General features: G+C 39.6%; 1 long non-coding RNA gene across 1 annotated transcript; it reads left to right on the top strand.

Moving 5' to 3' along the window:
* The first annotated feature begins 6383 nt into the window (after positions 1–6383).
* On the top strand, positions 6384–8304 carry LOC309831606. Its single transcript, XR_014297612.1, has 5 exons — positions 6384–6447; positions 7129–7206; positions 7294–7368; positions 7683–7753; positions 7972–8304. It is a non-coding gene; the product is annotated as an uncharacterized lncRNA (long non-coding RNA).
* The last annotated feature ends 12995 nt before the right edge of the window (positions 8305–21299 follow it).

The raw sequence follows: 21299 nt of genomic DNA, 5'->3' as shown, positions 1-21299 counted from the left end.
GTATTATTAACTATGGTCACCCTGCTGTATGTGACATCCCCATTACTTATTTATAACTGGAAATTTGTATCTTTTGACCCCCTTCACCCTTTTCGCCCACCCTCTATCCCCCACCTCTGGCAACCACCAATCTGGTCTCCGTGTCTTTTTGACCTTGGATTTTTTTTCTTCTCTTTTTCTTTTTTTCTTTTTAGATTCCACATATAAGTGAGATCATACAGTATTAGTCTTTTTCTGTCTGACTTATTTCACTTAGCATAATGCCCTCAAGGTCCATTCAGGCTGTCACAAATTGTAAGATTTCATTCTTTTTGATGGTTGAATAATATTCCATCGTGTATATATATATACCACATTTTCTTTATCTATTCATCCACTGATGGACACTTAGGTTGCTTCCATATCTTAGTTATTGTAAATAATGTTGATATGAACATGGGGATGCACATATCTTTTGAGTTACTGTTTTCATCTTCTTCAGATAAACATCCAGAAGTGGAATTGTTGGATCATATGGTAGTTCTACTTTTAATTTTTTGAGGAACCTCCACACTGTTTTCCATAGTGGCTGTACCTTCCCACCAACAGAGCACAAAGGTTCCCTTTTCTCCACATCTTACACTAGCATTTTTTATCTCTTGCCTTTTTGAGAACAGCCATTCTAACAGGTGTGAGGTGATATCTCACTGTGGTTTTGATTTGCATTTCCCTGATGATTAGTGATGTTGAGCATCTTTTCATGTATTGGGTTAGCCAAAAAGTCCCTTCAGTTTTTAAGAAACAATAAAAGACACATTTTTCATTTTCACCAAGAACTTTATTGAACAACGTATTCACCGTTTTGTTCCACTACCTTCTGCCATTTTTCAGGCAACTTCATAATTCCATCTTCCCAAAACTTTTTATCTTTTCAAGCAAAGAACTGTTCCAGGTGCCTCTTACAGTCTTCCAGGTAATTGAAATTTTTTCCATTAAGAGAATTTTGTAAAGACTGAAATAAATGGAAATCCGAAGGTGCAATGTCTGGTGAATATGGCAGATGAATCAAAACTTCCCAAACTGTAACAGTTTTTGCCTGGTCATCAAAGAAACATGCAGTCTTGTGTTATCCTGATGGAAGATTATGCGTTTTCTGCTGACTAATTCCGGATGCTTTTCGTCAAGTGCTGCTTTCAGTTGGTCTAATTGGGAACACTACTTGTTGGAATTAATCGTTTGGTTTTCCGGAAGGAGCTCATAATAGAGGACTCCCTTCCAATCCCACCATATACACAACATCACCTTCTTTGGATGAAGACCAGCCTTTGGTGTGTTTGGTGGTGGTTCATTTCACTTGCTCCACAACCTCTTCCATTCCATATTGTTGTACAGTATCTACTTTTCATCACCCATCACAATTTGTTTTAAAAACAGGATGTTTTCGTTACATGTAGTAGAGAATCACAGGCGGAAATATGGTCAAGAAGGTTTTTTTTGCTTAACTTACGTGGAACCCAAACATCAAAGTGATTAACATAACCAAGCTGGTGCAAATGATTTTCAACACTTGATTTGGATATTTTGAGTATGTCGGCTATCTCTCGAGTGGTGTAACATTGATTGTTCTCAATTAATGTTTTGATTTGATTGCTATCAACTTCAACTGGGCTACCAGACCATGGAGCATCGTCCAGCAAATCTCCAGCACAAAACTTCACAAATCACTTTTGACACATTCGATTAGTTACAGCACCTTCTCCATACACTGCACAAATCTTTCTTTGCATTTCAGTTGCGTTTCTACCTTTCTTGAAACAATAGAGCATAATATGCCAAAAATGTAGCTTTTCTTCCATCTTCAATATTAAAATGGCTACACAAAAATTCACTAATTTTGATAAGCTTTTTTAAATGCACGCTGATATGACAGCTGTCACAACACAATCTAATAAAATTGTTTCGAATGAAGTTAAAGATAACTAAGTGCTGCTAGAGCCAACTTACGGAAAAAACTGAACAAACTTTTTGGTCAACTCAATACCTGTTGGCCATCTGTATGTCTTCTTTGGAAAAATCTGTCTATTCAAATCCTTTGTCCATTTTTCAATTGCATTTTTTGGGGTTTTTGCTACTGAGTTGTGTGAGTTCTTTATATTTTTTGGATATTATCCCTTATCAGATAATTCTTATTTCTGAAAGCTGACTTTTTTCCCACTTTGGAATAAGTTAATTATGTTTACGTTACCTAACTTAGCATACATATGTTTCCCATGATTTAACCAAAAGCTGTAATTGTGAACTTTTTTCTCATACATTCATTATCTAACCAGCTCTTTATGTGTATTGACTATGTGCTCAAATGCTATCTACTACAGGATATCTGCACACACTACGGTACCTATTTTAGGCAACTGCTGCTGGCCCTTTTTTCCTTTCTCCCCACACTCATTTGTGCACATGACTTCACTCATCATCTTCATTAGTTTGCCAAATGGTCCTTCTCTAGCCCCGACTCTTCTCTTGGGCTTCAGTTCTACATTTCTGATGGTCCACTGGACAAATGTAACCAAATGTTCCCCTCAAAATCTAACAAAACCAAAACTGAATCTTCTTTTTCCTGCTCCCAAATCAGTCATTTCTGACTTGCCTCTTCCTGTCAGTGGAGCTGCCATTCTCTTGCCTGCCTAGGCTCCACTCCACTTCCCCCACAGATCATCACATTCTACCATCTCCTCCTTTAACACAGCCACAGCATGTTTTGGGGACAGGATTATGAATCTGGGGTCAGAAGGACTTGGGAAGTTAGTTGACCGAGATCTCTATGCCTCATTTTCCTCATCTTTAAAGTATACACCGGGATTGTTTTGAAGATTACATGATCCAATGCATACAAGAACCCAGTAGCACATAAGTTCTCACCATGCGTTGTTCTCTTCCCTGCTTTCCATCTCCGTGGACAAAATTATAGTGGTGTCCCTCACAATATCTCATCTAAATGATTGCACTAAATTTCTAAACACTGCTTTTTCTCTCCAAACTCTTCCTAAAACACTATTTGGTTCACACTATAATCTTACCTAAAAGTCTTTAATGAATGTCTAATTTTTAAAGCAGAGGTGTCTACACTACTATATATGAAATAGATAATTAATAAGGACGTACTGTACAGCACAGGGAACTCTTCTCAATACTCTGTAATGACCTATATGAAAATAGAATCTAAAAAAGAATATATATGTATATGTATATGCATATATGTATACGTATAACTGAGTCACTTTGCTGTACACCTGAAACTAACACAACATTGTAAATTAACTATATTCCAGCAAAAATTAAAACAAAACAAAAAATAAAGCAGAGGTGTCTAAAATTGGGTGGTTACTTCTCACTAAAGTATAAACTCTTTCGGGAAGGGCAAGGACTTTTGTGTATTCACATTAACCTTCCCTGAAGCACAATGCATGCACCAGGGGCTCAGTGAACATTTCTTCCAAAAAAAATGATTAAAATGATGATCTTATCTGAAAGTTTGCAACAGAATATGAGGAGTTGTTTTCAGTATGCTAAATTCTTCAAGGATACTTTTAATTTCAGTTCTGACCTTTATATGGTCTTTCTTAACTCACTTAAAAATATTTGGTAGCATTTCGCTTGTCTGCTTTAGGTGTGGGAGCAATAACTGTTGGCTTCATTCCTCAGTATGTTTTTCTGTTCCTTGAAGAGATAAAAGTCTTGAATGAATTATGTACTGACTTTACAGTCATCAAGCCACATTCACTGGAGGGCAGTGTTGTCACTAATCAGGCTCTAAATTCATTTCATTTTGCATTGCATTTGTTAGAGTTATCCGTTTATGAGTTAAAAGGAATATGGGAGTCTTTTTTTTTTAAGACTGGAATATATATCAGATGTGCACTACTGCACTTACCCTAATACAGCGGTTCTCAAACTTATATATGTATATGAACCACCCTAGACCTGGGCTGTCCAATACAACAGCCACTAGCCATGTGGCAATGAAGCACCTGAAATGTGGGCAGTCAAACTGAGATGTGCTGTGAGTGTAAAATATACAGTGGATTTTAAGGACTGAGTACATAACTTATGCTGATCATATATTGAAATGAAAATATTTTGGCTCTGTTGGGTTAAATAAAATGTACTGGAATTAATTTCATCTGATGCTATTTACTATTTTAAATTAAAAGTGGCTACTAGCATATTCAAAATTACATATATGACTCACATTTGTGGTTTATGTTATATTCCTTTTAGCACTGTCCCAGATGCTTGTTTAAAATGCTTCCTAGGTCCCACTTTTGGATATTCTGCTTTAGTACCTCCAGGTTAGGAATCAGAAATCTGATACTTTTTATCTCTCCAAGTAATTCAATTGATAAGTCAGAGTTTTATACTGCTTTTGACCAGATGATTTTAAGGGTCCTCAGCACAGCAAACAGTGATTCAAAGAGAACAAAGGGAGTAACAGTTTTCGGTTTCAATTGTGTGACAATGGCCACCCATAACAGTCATACATGTTTCTCAATTAGCAAAACACAGTTCAAAACATAATCACAACACAACCATTTTATGGGAGTGGAAGGAAGCTGGGAACAATTAAGTAATATCTATCACAAATCTAAGTGCACATAACTGTTGCCTCACTTCTAGAAATCGATCTTGCCGATCTTCTCACAAGCTCACTATGATATACTTGTAATTCACTTCGGCACTATTTGAAATAGTGAAAAGCTGGAAAGTTATGAAATTATGACACATCCAACTGAATACTATGCAGGCTATAAACAAGAAGGTCATCTATATGTACTGATACAGAAAGATGTCTATGATACTTACCGGGGGCAAAGCAAGTTGCAGAAAAGGACACAGATCCTATTTGCATGTGAAAAAATACGTACATATATGTGCGTAGAAAGTTTCAAAAACTGTTAATATTGGTTACTGTTAATAGCAGGGAGAAGATTCCCAGCGATATGAAAAGGAACTTTTACTTTGCTTTTTATATCCTTTTGTACTGTTTTAGTTTTTTTTAATATTAGGAATATGTAAATTTACATTGTACAGTACAAAATGGTTATTTTCAAATATACATAACGCCCAGCCAAGTAAACACTTCATCGCTTAGGTTCCTGTTATAGAAATTTGCTTTTCACTATTAACTTTTAATCTGGAGTTTGGTCTTCATTTTAATTTTCTAAAAAGCCACCGCATATATTCATTCATTTGTTTATTCAACCAGTAGTTACTGACCACCTGCGTTATGCCAGGCACTGTTCTAAGGCAGAAAAATAAAGAGCGGTGCACCCGCGGAGGACAATAAACAAACGCACATGTACATAATAACTAGTTGTTAAGTGCTATGAAGACCTCAAATTTCAAATGCCTTAATGTTCTAATGTCACGTGCTCCTGTGTGTGCATATACGTACGTATATTTACCCGTACTTACTAATTAATGCAATCATAGCTACTGAATTGAAGTGTCGTTTGGATAAAGCATTCTGGGAAATTTCTCAAATTAATCTTTCTCCTGCATGCATTATAATGAATTTTGTACAAAAAGATGTAAAGAGCAAAGCCTTTTTTTTTTGGTTGTGTGAATTTAGGAAAATTACTTAGCTACTTCAGGCCTCAGTGTTCTCCTCTACCAAGCGGAGGATTTACCTCTCGGGTCTCCCGTCTCGGGGTGAATTCTCTGGGCGTATCAGCGTAACAGCAGCGCCCTGCGCCCGGCGGCGTGTGGGTGGGGCGGGTCCCGCGGAGCGCAGCTGGGCCGCGTGCCGCGCGGCGGGCCGGCTCTCCCGAGACGCGCGGCGTTCTCGCTGTGGACCGGAGGAGAAACACGGTGCTTTCACAGACTTTTTTCACCCGAGCATTTCTGCCCGCCAATTTCTCTTTCCGGGCGTGCAGCGGTCGCCCGGCGTCAACTCCCGCAGGCGCCGGCCAACCAGCCAGCCCGACTTCTCGAGCAGGTCACCCGGTGAGGCCGCCCTACGCTCAAGTCCACTGCTACACTCAAGTCCACTGCCGGCCCCGAGCCGCCCCAGCCGTCGCGGGCAGACTTGGCTCAGTGTAGGTGGTAGCCTCGCCTGCAAAGGCGGCTCTTCGTTTAAATTCTGGCGCCACTCCCGCGCCACGTAGGGCCAGACTCCGAAGCGACGGACCGCGGCGAGCCAGCGGGCGCGCGCCCGGGGCTGGGCGTGCGCGCCGCGGAGGGACGGCGCGCGCACCACGCCCCGGAACGAGCCCCCGAAAGAAAAGAGCCGCCTGGCGCGCTCTCGCTCCTCCCGTCAGGAGCCGGTCACGCCCCCTTACTCTACAGCGTCCAATAGATGCGAGAGGGAGGGGCGGCCTCTTTCCGGCTCGGGAGAGAGTATATAGGGAACTGCTGGCGAGACCGCTCGGTCTTTTACGTCAGGACTTGGGATCTACCGTGTGGTTGTAGGTAAGCGGGCGTTGCGGGCGGTTGTCCGAGCGAACCCGGGCGGCGCAGCTTAGGTTGGGAGCTGCAGTAAGGTGAAACGATTTCAGAAATTGGAGCTTAGTGTGCGGTGATGAAAACTTGGACGTGGGGAACGCGCCGCCGGGCCGCCACGTGTCCCGAGTCGTGGTGGCGGCCGGCTTCGAGCGTAGGCGTGCGGAGGCGACCGCTGGTGGCCGCGCGGCCTGGTTGTTACGCCCGGGCAGCCCCTGACTGAACCTGGGAGGCGACCGGCAGAAGACAACATTCCTGGGATTTGGGGGCGGGGGTTACCCTTAACGTTAAGAGCAAGAGTCCTGTGATAGGGTGTCTTTCTTCCATGGCCAGATCAACAGTTATTTCAAAACGGGCAGCCCCGGACTCGGCGTGAGACTGAGTTGTATTGTGCCGAGGTGGCGCTGTGTGCAAATAGGATTATTGAAGGGGAGGAGTTTAGTGCTGAAAACCTTGAACTATGACATTCTGTGAGAATGCTTAATTTTAAATAGATGCCCCGCAAGAACAATGGCTTTAGGTGTAACGGAGCTGTTATGTGGAGAGGCAGAGGTAAGGGTTGTTGAGGGCTTATTTTTAAACCGAAGGAGTAAACCTGTTGATTTACAGAAACGATGATGGAGCATCATTTGAAATTAAACTTCTTTTTAGATGCAAAGGAAAGTTCCAAAACGTATGGGAGAAGGTTTGCTGGAAAATGACTTGGATAAAACTTGACAATCTTACCAGGTGTGTATTGGACTCGTATTAATACTTTGAGTCTGCATGTGTTTAGTCCACATGTAGAGTAAATGAGAAATTTTTTTGTCCTCGAAGGAACATCCTGCAGGTCGATGAATGCTAATGAAGCTATGACCGTCACCGATTGATGATGAACAGCTTCATTTGAAAGTAAGTTATGTGGCTTACAGCATCTACTATAGCATTCCGTAGTACTTGCCTTTTAATGTTGCTCTGGTTTATGGTAAGTGTCAGTGTGATCGAGCTTAATGGAGTTTGGTCTGATCAATGAGGAAAGCTATTCCTAAACGGATTACCTGAAGAAAAGTATGTACGGATTCGGCTTCTGAGATAAGACCAATATGCAGATATGAGATAACAAATTTTTGTTGCCTGGATTTTATAACTGAGTTTTCTGTTAGCTTATGCCTCTTATAGGGGAAAAACTGTTGCTTCACACTAGTGTTTTTCTTCTCTGCCAACAGTGACAGGGGTCGCTGTCCGCCTATTGAAAGAGGCCAGTTTGCCATGAAGTTCCTAAGGTGTAAACATGTCTGTGAGTAGAGATATTTTGCTTAACAATCAATCTTGTGTCCTTGGTCTTATCTATGATGATCCTATCCCGAACCTGAAGTTCTGTTGAAAAAAACTTATATACGGATCTGGCTTCTGAGATAGACCATTATAAGGACGACAGTATTTTTGAAAATTCCTTTAAATAAGTTCTTGAGATGTTGATAGTCTTGTAAATCTCAAATGTTCTTCCTTTTCTAGGGCTAGTGCCACGAGATTTACTTGTCTGTTGTATGAAAAACTGGTGATCAGGAAAAGCTCTTCATTTTATGGACACGGAAAGAAAACAAAACTCAAGACAGATTATTTAATTTTGAAATTGCATTTGTAAAAAGATTTCTGAGCCAACGTCAAATCTAGATTAATGCATCCATAAGATTCAAGCCATTTCTGTTTAATCTTGTCACTGCCCTAGAGTCATAACCTGTTAGCCAGTATATTATTGATACTTTCTAGCTCTGAAACTGTTTTTAATGGAAAATTATTTTTCAGTTGTCCAGCCTTGTAATTAAATAATTCTGAGTGAATGTTTAACCTTTGGTCACCTGTCTGAATTTAAAATGCATAATTGTAAATACAGCCAAGTGAGAGTTTATACTATTGTAGGAAAATCCTTAGAAGGGAGAGATGACTGGGTTTGGCGATCACAAGGGGATATGGAAAACCTTGGCTTTGTGCAGGGTACTAAGTATTACAGAATTACTGAAGGTGAGGGCAGAGGAGAGAGACAGGACCTATGACCGGGGTGAGGGGAGGTAAGCCAGGCATCAAAACGATCCAGTATACTAGCTGAATTGTGGAATATTTAGTCCTAGTATAATAGTAATATGAAGGGATATTTATGCTAAAAATGGGGAGGAGTAATGCTGAAAATTAAGGAAGAGAGCACAGCATAGAAGTCAGGAGCCATGAGGGAAGGTCACTGATAAAATCTGGGTTAAAACTGGTCAAACATTGTACAGAATGGATTAGTGTAAACAGTAATAGCATCTGATCTAACCAAGGTGGTTGGGCTCCGTGCATAATCATTTTCCCTAAATAGCTGCATGAATAAATTGTTCCCAAGCCCATATTTAAATGTCAAAGTTAGAGTGCCAATATTCTTGTCACCTTATAATGAACTCTGTTTCTTAAAATGTTCACCTGCCTTGGTGAGAATTCAGTTGGGTCCATGCAGCTCAGTCAGGTTCATGAGACTGATAAGCCTGTAGTGGTCAGGCACATAGTGAATTTGGCCCAAGTATTAAGACAGTGTACAAAAATGGGGCTCTGAAAATGTTTCTTGCAGTCCGTGTACAGCATTGTGTTACATTGTTCTTTATTGCACTCAGTGTATTTGGAAATGAGGAAACTTTGGCACTGCAATCTGCACCGTTGATCACTGATCTCCCTTACCCTGCTTTATTTGGTTGGAACTTTTACAACATGCTCGATAAGATCTGTTTCACACACTGACATCTTAAGTACCTAGATACCTTAACTACCTGGCACTTGGTTGTCAGTAAATGTTAAACAAACAATGAATGATTAAAGACCAATTGGGATCTACACAAAACTTGCAGAGAAAACTGCCCTTTTGTCAAAGTTGGCAAACATCAGTCACTTCAAAACAAGGCATGAAATGAATAAAACTTGGCTTTAGAGCCCTTTGACCTTTTTTCCCTCAGTCCCTTCTGGTTTTGCTCTTTTCCCTCCCAGTCAGTCTTATAATATTTCCTTAGTTGATAAAATCCAAATAATGTACATATACTTCATTGCACTATACTAGGTCCTGCCAGGGAGGTCAAGGGTAAAACATTTCCTATGTCCTCTGTCACATCAATAGTTGTACGAGATACCAAGAAAGAAGGCAAGATACAGGGATGCAAAGAACTGAGATTGAACAAGTGATACATTTAGGCGTAGGAGACACCAACCAAAGATGGTATGCTGAGGGCGGTAAATTGAGAATTTAGGCATCAGTTGGATGGATAGATGTGGGACAAATAAGGTGGAGGATAAGACTGAAATGGTACAGTACCCCAAGCTTTTTGAGCAACAGAGAACTAAAAAAAAGCTATCATTCAAATTCCCTGAAACTTGACATGTTTTCAGTAGGAAGAGACATAGTCACTTATTGAGCCCTACTGATTTTGCAGGGTACACACTTGACAAGAGATGAGAGTTGGATCCAGAAAGGTACAATTTTAGTGGAACTTAACTCAACATAGCAGCTTCCTTTTAAATTACCGATTGATTTAGTAGCACTTTTCTTTCGCACAGCAGAGGTCTTGTTATCCTCTACGGCCTTCTGATTTGTGAATGCTGACCTAGCTGGACAATAGGCAACTAACTACTAGCTAAGACCAGGGACCTTAAGCTGTTATCTGGGTAAGGGATTTACCTTCCAGAGCATATCTGCTAAAAGAGGCAGCGTAGATTAAAAATCAAAAGCCTGAAGACATAAACGAATAGGACTGAAATAGACCAGGATCTGCTTGGTTAGGGCTGGTTTCAGATTGAACGAGCAGATTCTACATGTGTGTGACTTGAGCCAATAATTTTCCCTGCGTAACACCATGCCTCCAGGTTATCTTAAAATACAGTAGGCTCAATCCTACCTTTTGGTGTTTTCTAAATTAGTTCTATTGCTAGAAATCCAATATCCACTGCACTTGGCTTCCCAGTCAGGTGCCCTGTGAACTGATTATACACTTCATAATCCTTGCTGTTTGCCCAGCCTGTGTGAAAGCTTTTGGCTGTTTCATGATTTTTAAACCAGTTCACCCATTAAATTTAGAGCCTTTGAATCCCAGCCTACTAGGATAGTCTGCTTATCTTTTGTCAATTCCTCCTCCCTGGGGGTGGGACCCTCCTTCCCATATTTCTTCCCAAAAGCTTGGTTCCAGATCCAGATAGTATTTAAAGCATGGTATTTATAATTACCTCACTGAATATTGCCACTGCCTCTGGCATTGTTCCACCTCACTGATTCTACATTTTGGGGTATGTACAGAAATCAGGTCAAAATAAAGTGTGCCATGAAGCTTTGAAAATTTTATGGACCATTTTGAGGTGGGGCGGGAAGGGTACCTTTCTAATATGAGAACCACTCAGTCTCATTCTCAGAAGTCTTGGCCTCGTCCCCCTGACCACTAGTCAGTCCATCTCTGAGGTCCTGGCATGCCATGCAGCTGAGTTATAACAGGAAATAGATTTAATCTCACAGAATCCCACATGGAGTACAGTATGATCCAACGTACTTGGGAACTTTACCTTAGTTATGCTTACTCAGTTGATTATAGTTCCTTTCAAAGGAGTATTAACAACGCAAAAAGCATTTCAGAATTCTCATAGAATTCATCATTTGAAGAAAATATTTATAAATACAGTACATTACTGAGGTCAGGAAACTGCATGTGCCCTTGCCTCCTAACTACTGGATACAGTTACAGAACAATAAATGGTTCATTTTTAAAGTGTACAGTTTGATGAGTGTAAGTATGCACCCATGAAACCATTACTGCAATCAAGATAGTGGTTAAATCCATCTCTCCCCAAAGCGCCTTTTTGCAGAGGCTTGATTTTGAACATGGTAAGTTTGAGATATGGGGAGAGATCTGAGCTGGAGAGTCATCATGTGGATGGTATATTTAAAGCCATAAGGTGAGATCACCAAGGGTGTGAATACCAATGGAGAAGTAGTCCAAGAGTTGAGTCCTGGGACATTCCAGGAGTAAGACATTTCAGGTTTATTTCAAATCCTAAAGATGATTTTGTATCAACAAAAACTGGGAAACAGAAATCTGTTGTCAAGTTCAACTGCCGCATCTGAAACAAACTAGATAGAAAATCAAGGAGTTTCAGAAAACAAGGGTGAGAGCTAAGCAAATAATTGCTTGGGGTAATGAGGCTGGAGGTCAGCATAAAATTGAAGGAGTTAATATCCAAGGACAACTTTGCAAAGTGGCCTTCCAGAGAGAAGGAGATGAGGAATTTACGAAGTGTGTTAAAGGTTTTCATCAGACACTGGACTTGGAGAAGTGGAGTTGACTACAGACAAGTTAGGTTTGCCTTGCGGTGCTAAAGTGCCTGATGAGGCTGAAAACTACCAAGTGTAGTAGTTAACATAATTCTTCACTACTCTTCTATGGAGCTCATCCATGTGGGAGCAGAAAGCAGATCAGTGGATTAATCCAAAATTAGGGATAAACTGGACAGGAGGAGCAGAGTCATGATGGGCCAATCAAGGGTGTAGATGAAAGTAGTGTTAAAATTGACCTTGAGATCCAGGTTGATTAGGGAAAAAAATCAGACTGCTGGAAAACCATCCCAGGTAATAACAAAGATGAGATGTACCATAGAAAGATGATGAAAATGAGGTAAAATAAGATCCTCTCCAGTTATACTATAAAATGACCCTTAGCAGTTGTATTTCTAATTAGTGTTTATCTCTCTGGCCCTAGAGTGTGTTCTTTTCAAGCAGAAACTGCTCTTTCGCTTCTTAAACTCTGTGCCTAGTATACAATGTAATGACTCCCATTACAAATTAGTCTCATTAAAATGGAATTCAGTATGCATATTTAGGGTGGGCAATGATGGTATGATCTAAGTTCTCCAAAAGTGATAAAAGTAATGAGAAAAGTTGAAAACTTGTGATGGACTCAATATTTGTGTCCTCCCAAAATTCATATGTTGAAGCCTTAACCCCAGTGTGGCAATATTTGGAGATGGAGCCTCAGGGGAAGTAATTAAGGTTAAATGATGTCATAAGGGTAGGGCCCTTGTCCGATAGGATGAGTGTCCTTGTAAGAAGAAGCACCAGAGAGCTCACTCTCCCTCTCCATGTGCACCCATGAGAAGGAGGTCATGTGAGGATACAGTGTGGTGGTGGCTGCCTACAAGCCCAAACAAGAGGCCTCAGAATAAAACCTGCCTTGCCGGCACCTTGATCTTGGACTTTCCAGCCTCCAGAGCTATGAGAAAATTAATTTCTATTGTTTAAGCCATTCAGTCTGTGGTATTTTGTTATGGCAGCTCTAACAGGCTAAGACAGAAGTAAAGGATAAATGGCCACTGCTATAATTAGGGGACTTTATATTTAGCTAAAGATTTATGAGTAATAACTACGGAAAAAGTCCATGCAATGTAATGTCTCTGGTTTTATACATTTTCCTTTTAGGTTTTTACTTATTACATTGAAACTGGATTGACAATGCACTTCCTTTTTTTTTTTTCTTTAAATGCACTTTCTTATTGAATAATAACAAACAGCTGCCACTCACAAAGCTTTCCATCCTGTTTCAACATCAAGATCAGTTATTTAAGAAATAGATAATTTTTCAATTAAAAAAATCTCAGTAAAAAAACTAGAGGGAATTCCCTGGCAGTCCAGTGGTTAGTACTCCTTGCTTCCACTGCAGGGGGCACAGGTTCAATCCCTGGTTGGGGAACTAAGATCCCACATGCTGCACAGCATGGCCAAAAAAAAAACAATTAGAGATAGAAATTAAACTATCTTATAAAGTGAATGTTATCTGAAGTCTTATGGTTCACAGGAAAACCTTTTTAACATAAATGAAATTAGATCTTTTATAATCACCTCATATAACAAAAAATGGTTTAGGCTTACTAGATATTTCACAGGGTAAAATTTCCTTGTATATGAACGTTAAGATTGCAAAAAAAATTTTAACATCTTTGGTAACTGATAGGTCATATCTATCATGATTTCACTGTTTAATGAAAAATACTTGGTATAAAATAATGGCTGACACTTCTATAGTTCCTTTTATTTTCCACAGTACTTTGACATACATCATCTTGGTTTCTCCTACAGTAACCCAGGGAGTAGGCATTATTAGTATTTACACAATTTATATGTGAGTGAACTGTGAGACTTAAAATATAGGATGCTTAAGGTCTAGATCACTGGAAGGAATGATTTCATCATTATCTGTATTTTGCACACTATAATATAGACTTTTTAGTTTGGGTGCCACATTTAAGAACAGTGACAAACTAGGGGGCAACCTAAGGATGAAGACAAGGGTTCTAGAAACCATGTCATTCTAGAGAATATTTTAAGGACTTGGAAATACTTAACCTGAAGAAGTGAAAATCAAGGGAAGGCATGATAACTATTTTCAGATATTTGAAAGTACTTCATGTGGAATAATAGTAATAATCCCATCTGGTAGGTACTATGATTAGGCCAATTTTACAGATGAGGAAACTGAAACTTAGAAAAGTAACCTAATGAAGGTCGCAGGAAGTGAGGGAATTAGATTGAAAATCTGGCAGTCTAAATCAAGAGATGGTGTTCTTACCCCACTAAATACCTTCCCCAGAGGAGTAGTTAACTGAAGTGTTTCTTTGGAAGACACAAAGGAGATCAATGAAATAAAAAGGCAAACTGCAACCTAAAAATGAACTTTCCAATAACAGGATGTACTGTCTCCTTATCACAGTCTCCTATCAGTGTGAGCTGGAGGAAGGAGGCTGGTCCTAGTCAACTTCAAAGACCACTCTAAGTCTAAATTCAGATTCTTGACTTGCCCAAGGTAACCCAGCTAGTTAATGACCAAGTTGACAACCAACACCTTCTATCCCTCTCTCAGTCCAGTGCTCAATCCACTGATAGTGTGGTGCCCCAATTTTTTTCCTGCAAAAATTTATATTTCCTCAGAATTCATTAATCTATGGGAATGGGAAAGATGGTACAAACCAAATAACTTTAATCAACTATTTTTATACAAAAGTACAATTTGGGGCCTGTTACTAATGGTTGATCAATTTAATTACATTAGTGCCACAGAGGCCTTAAGCAGACTAAACTTCTCTGGGGCAAAACAGTAAGGTGTATTCTTTGGGGGTACATCTCAATTCTGATTTTTTATTTTCATCACTGATGTAGACTTGCAGTTTAAATTACATTTCTTCTTCAGAAATGAATGCAGAAACATTGCTCAGAGTCTGAACACACACCCAGAAATGTCAAGATAGTTTTGAAATTCATGGACCTGTTTCCACATATCTGAATAAAGCTCAGTTTCTTGATGAGTTTTGTTTGCTTTTTTTTTTTTAAATTTTTAATTGGCACATGGGATCTTAGTTCCCTAACCATGGATCGAACCCGCCACCCCCTGCAGGGGAAATGCGGACGGAGTCTTAACCACTGGACCACCAGGGAAGTCCCAAGTTTTGTTTGCTTTAAATTCAATCTGTTCCTTTGAAGATCAAGGCACACTAAGAGGTTAGCTGTGGGGTGATTCAGAAATATCCTAAGGTTTCACTCTTTTGTTCATTGAACAAATAGGTCCTGAATAGTTACCATGTGCAGGTACTGTCCTAAGCACTGAAGATACAGCCGTGAACCAAACGAACAGAATCCCTGCCCTTGTGGAGCTTACATTTTAGGAGGAGGAAAAGAAGGATAAATTATAAAGTATGTGAGAAATTATAAAGTATTTGAGAGAATGAGAAGCAACATGAAAAAGAAAATAGAACACAGGACATTGGGAGTGGGTTTGGGGAGGGAGGTAAATACTGTTGTGATTTTTAAATACAATTGACAGGATAGGCTTCAATGAGAAGGTGAGATTAAGCAAAGATTTACAGAGAGTGAGGGATTGAGCTATGGACATATCTGAGCAAAGGGCATTCCCAGGACAGTTGCCCAAAGACAGGTGCATGTGTGTTAAAGAAAGAGAAGAAACACGGCACGCGGATCATGTCGGGTCTTATGTGTCATTGAAAGAATTTTGCTCTGAGTAAAATGGGAACCCGTGTAAAAGGAAATACAGAAACTGAAAGTATGATTCATGTGCATCAAAACCTGTGAATCCTACCCCTATGGCCCAGATTGTAGTCTCTACCATTTACCATTAAAAGAAAACAGGGCTCATTGGAGAAATGACTGATTACAGAGCTGAGGCAAGAAATGTACAAGATGCGCCTTCTGCATCTTGCTGTATAGTATAAGAGAGCAAGAAAGCTATCAGACATTTGCGGTTGTGTGAAAAGAACTCAGGAGCCAACTTGGAGCATCTCCTACTGTCCAAATATGGAAATGCTGACTATTATCAAGGATGATAACTACAATAGACTGAGATACATAAAATATGTTCAAATCTGTGAATTCATAATGATACCTTAAAAGAAAAACCTGATTTTGATGCTGTTAGAAGATGCTAGTGAACCAACTTATCAATTTCAGAACTGGCAAATAAGGGACTTTCCAACACCAACTGCAGTAACAGATAATCAGATTGAAAGTGAGAAAGTTTTTTATTGATGTATCCCAGTTCGTAACTGAAAAAGATTGACAGAATATCACCATTTGTAACATCTCTTGAATTAATGTACCAGCAGTGATCATCCGTGTTGGCTAACATTAAAAAAAAAATAAAAAGAGAGAGGGAACAGAGTCTAAGTGGCTGACTGGATGTTTTGGGGTCGTGTCAACAGCATGCTACTTGAAAATCTGCTTTCCACAGGAAATATGCTTTTTTTTCCAACAGATGATATATTTACAATAAATAATATTTTCCATCAAAGAATTTTTTTCAACAACGATGATATAATAATTCTTTCCAACAAAGATGATATATTTATCCGAAGATATTGGCACTCTCCATTGTGCAATAATGTCACATATCTGCAAGTTGTCTGATCAGGCTCCCCCAAAAGAGTTCCTTGGGGCTTCCCTGGTGGCACAGTGGTTAAGAATCTGCCTGCCAATGTAGGGAACGTGGGTTCGAGCCCTGGTCCGGGAAGATCCCACATGCCTTGGAGCAACTAAGCCCGTGTACCACAACTACTGAGCCTGCACCCTAGAGCCCATGAGCCACAACTACTGAGCCCACATGCTACAACTACTGAAGCTGATGCACCTAGAGCCCGTGCTCCACAACAAGAGAAGCCACCGCAATGAGAAGTCCGCGCACCACAAGTTGCCGCAACTAGAGAAAGCCCACGTGCACCAACGAAGACCCAATGCAGCCAAAAATAAATAAATAAAAACAAAATAAATAAATTTATCAAAAAAGAGTTCCTTGGGTGAGTCTAACAAAGAAAATCTAGAAAGCTAATTATTGACATGAATAAAATAACACGAGATATATCACTTCAGCTTCAGTGGCATCTTGGGGAGGTGAGCTTGTTATATACACTTTAAACACTTCTGTCAACTAGTGATATCAGTCCTGGCCATAGTACTGTTGTCTATCTTAACTAAATAGCCGTATCTCAGGAAGTACAATACACTCAATCCATATTAATGTTTATTCTAGATTTACGGTTAATAGATGATTCATATAATAGTACCTCAAATTTCTTTGAACATTCTTCTTAACTTAGCATAAATATAACCTACTAAACTTAGATTCCATGAAATCCAAATATAAGAAACTGTCTCCTATGCAATTTTCAATTTGCTATTTACTTGGTATTTAAATTATTTATCAGTTTTTAACTGAATAAAGAACAAATTTGCAGAACACAAACTTCCAGGGTAAGTAAAATATGGTTTTTTTTTTCAATTTTAGGCGTAGGGTTCTGGGGCGTTTAAGTGTACCTAATTTCCTAAAAGCTATAATTTTTTCTTTTTTACTTATTAAAAATTATCTTATAATTTTTTATAAAAAAGGTATCTTATAAGATAAAAATAAGGAAAACATTAAGCATAAAATTAAAATAACTCACAATTCCACCGTTTAGAGTTAAACCACTGTAAAAAAAATTTTAATATCTTTTTCTATGTAGATATAAATTTTAATAAAATTTAAATTTTACTGTATGGTTTGTTTTCCTAATTTTTTATATAATATTCTGTAATGACAATTTTCAATACCATTAGAAATTCTTCTACTCATTGGCAACATGGAGAACATTTCCTTTTTTTTTGTGGCCGCGCAGTATCTTAGTTCCCCAGCCAGGGATCGAACTCCCGCCCCCGGCACTGAAAGCACCAAGTCCTAACCACTGGACTGCCAGGGAATTCCCAGGAACATTTCATTTTAATGTATATTTAATATCCAAAGACTGGAAATTTCAATTGCTTTGAATTTTATCATGATGACAAATTATACAGCAATAAAATTTCCAAACAGGGCTTCCCTGGTGGCGCAGTGGTTGAGAGTCCGCCTGCCGATGCAGGGGACACGGGTTCGTGCCCCGGTCTGGGAAGATCCCACATGCCGCGGAGTGGCTGAGCCCGTGAGCCATGGCCGCTGAGCCTGCGTGTCCGGAGCCTGTGCTCCGCAACGGGAGAGGCCACAACAGTGAGAGGCCCGCATACCGAAAAAAAAAAAAAAAATTCCAAACAGTAATGCTGCACTGGTTATCTCTGGATAGTGGGTTTATATATTACCATCCAAGAATTAAATGCCTCAGGTAACATATATTGACATTGATGTGCAGCCGTTCTAGTCCAAACTGCCTCCCAGCAGGTGTCCTGTATCCTAATCTTATTTATTTATTTATTTATTTATTATTGAAGTATTAGTTGATTTACAACGTGTTACTGCTGTAATTATCAGACGCAAACTAGCGTATAAAGGATGGATAAACAACAAGGTCCTACTGTATAGCACAGGGAACTATATTCAATATCCTGTGATAAACCATAACAGAAAAGAATATGAAAAAGAATGTATATATATGTATAAGTGAGCCTCCTAATCTTTTCCACCATCCAGTCTACAGGGTGAGAAACTACCACACGTCCTTAACCATGTTTTTGTGCCTTCCTTCTACCTCCTTGCACTAATTAAAATCTGGTTCTCCCCTCAGGGCACTGCTTTCCTTTGCAGGCTTCTTAAGTTCTCTCCTTCAGATGTGGAAGTTAAGGTCAATACCTTCCTTGCTTCCCACTGCCACTTCTTGACAATTATTCCTCCATTTTTATGTACAACCCCCTGATTTTTTTAGGCTTATCCCACCTGGCTTGCCACCCTTTGTCCTGACTTAAGGTTTTTATTTTCCAACCTTCTAATTACTACCCCTTATTGATTTTGAAGACTTTGGGACCAGGTTTGCTGTCCTATTTTATGTCATCTGTCTCCAATGTCTACACACCAATGTCCAAACAATCTGGCTTCTCAGTTGTTTGACTTCCCTCTACTCTATCCCTCCACACCCAGCATTCTTATCTGGGATCCACTGGCCTCCGAGGAGCCATGGGTAGAATTTGAGGGGTCTATGAATGTGGACAGGGAAAATCTATGTCTTTATTTTCACTAAACACTAATTGAAGTTTAGCATTTCCTTCAATAATAAATGGATGCAATATACCACAGATTTATTAGCAGTATATATGGTGCTGTCAACCACAGAAAACACAGCTATTTTCCTGTATATTACAGTTCATATCACATAGAAATACTTTAAAATTTTCACCTATGTTTATTTCTACCTAAAAATCATGCTCCTTTTTAAGCCTGCTGCTAGATCTTGTTGTTTAATGCAAAGAAGCACCTTATCTTAGTTCATTCAGGGTGCTACAACAAAATACTACATCTTAGGTAGCTTATAAACAACAGAAATTTATTTCTCACAGTTCTGGAGGCTGAAAGTCCAAGATCAGGGTGCCAACATGGTCGGGTGAAGGCGCTCTTCTGCGTCACAGACTTTTCATTGTATCTTCACATAGTGAAACGGGGTAAGAGAACTCTGTGGGGTCCCTTTCTTTTTTTTTTTTTTGGCCATGCCACTCAGCATGTGGGATCTTCCCCAACTAGGGATTGAACCCAGGCCTCCTGCATTGGGAGTGTGGAGTCTTAACCACTGGACGGCCAGGGAAGTTCTCTGGGGTATCTTTTATAAAAGCATTAATCCCATTCATGGGAGCACCACCCTCATGACCTAATCACCTCTGGAAGGCTCAACCTCCTAACACCATCACATCGGTGTTAGGATTCCAGTATTTGAGTTCTGGAGAGACACAAACATTCAGATCATAGCTACATTATTGTAGCACACATTTGGTTTGTTTAAATATTTTGGCAACTATATTTTAATGTAAGGGCTTTCATATGTAACCCCATATATTTTGTTTTATGCATTTAAAAATATTTTGAGACTGAGTCCATAGGCTTCACCAGAGTGGCAAAGTAGTTCATGCACAAATAGTTGAGAACCTCTCATTATAGGACAGCTACATGTAAAAGAATGAAATTAGAACATTCTCATGAGTTCCCTGGTGGCCTAGTGGTTAGAATTCCGGGCTTTCACTGCCATGGCCCAGGTTCAATCCCCGGTCAGGGAACTGAGATCCTGCAAGCTGCTCAGCACAGCCAAAAACAAAACAGAACAAAAAACAAACACCATTCTCTAACATCATATAGAAAAATAAACTCAAACTGGATTAAAGACCTAAAGGTAAGACGGGAAACCATAAAACTCCTAAAGGAAAACATAGGCAGAAACCTCTTTGACATAAATCATAGCTATATGTTTTTGGATCTGTCTTCCAAAGCAAAGGAAATAAAAGCAAAAATAAACAAATGGGACCTAATTAAACTTAAAAGCTTTTGCAGAGCAAAGGAAACCAATGACAAAACTAAAGGACAACCTACTGAATGGGAGAAAATAATGGCAAATGACATGACTGATAAGAAGTTCATATCCAAAATATATCAACAGCTCATACAAATCAACATCAAAAAAACCCCAAACAGCCTGATTGAAAATGGGCAGAAGACCTGAATAGACATTTTTCCAAAGAATACATGCAGATGGCCAACAGCCACATGAAAAGATGCTCAACATCGCTAATCATCAGAGAAATGCAAATCAAAACCACAATGAAATGTAGTTCTCAGCATCACATATCACATTGTTGATAGCCATTCTCATACCTGTCACAATGGCTATCATCAAAAAGAGCACAAATAACAAAGGTTGGCAAGGATGTGGAGAAAAGGGAACCTTCCTCATTCACTCTTGGTGGGAATGTAAATTGGCGCAGCCACTGTGGAAATCAGTATGGAGGTTCCCAAAAAACTAAAAATAGAACTACCATATGACCCAGCACTGCCTCTCTTGGGTATATATCCGAAAAATACCAAAAACACTAATTAGAAAAGATACATGCAGCCTAATGTTCATAGCAGCATTGTTTGCAATAGCCAAGATATGGAAGCAACCTAAGTGTCCATCAACAGATGAATGGATAAAGAGGACAAAGATGGGGACTTCCCTGGTGGTCTAGTGGTTAAGACTCCACACTCCCTATGCAGGAGGCCCGGGTTCCATCCCTGGTCAGGGAACTAGATCCCACATGCCGCATCTAAAGATCCAAGCAACTAAAGAGCCAGCACGCAGCAACGAAGATCCCATAGGCTGCAACTAAGACCTGGTGCAGCCAAATAAATAAATAAATAAATATTTTTTTAAAAAGAGGGTAATGATGAATGGATAAAGAGGATACACACACACACACACGCACGCACACACACACACACACACCCCTACAGTGTAATACTTAGCCATAAAAAAGAATGAAATTTTGCAATTTGCAATAACATGGATGGACTTGGAGGGTATTA

Source organism: Grampus griseus (genome assembly GCF_964374135.1).
Source record: "Grampus griseus genome assembly, chromosome: 13".
NCBI lineage: Eukaryota > Metazoa > Chordata > Mammalia > Artiodactyla > Delphinidae > Grampus > Grampus griseus.
Note: the sequence above shows the minus strand (reverse complement) of the source record. Positions and strands in the feature narration are given on the sequence as shown.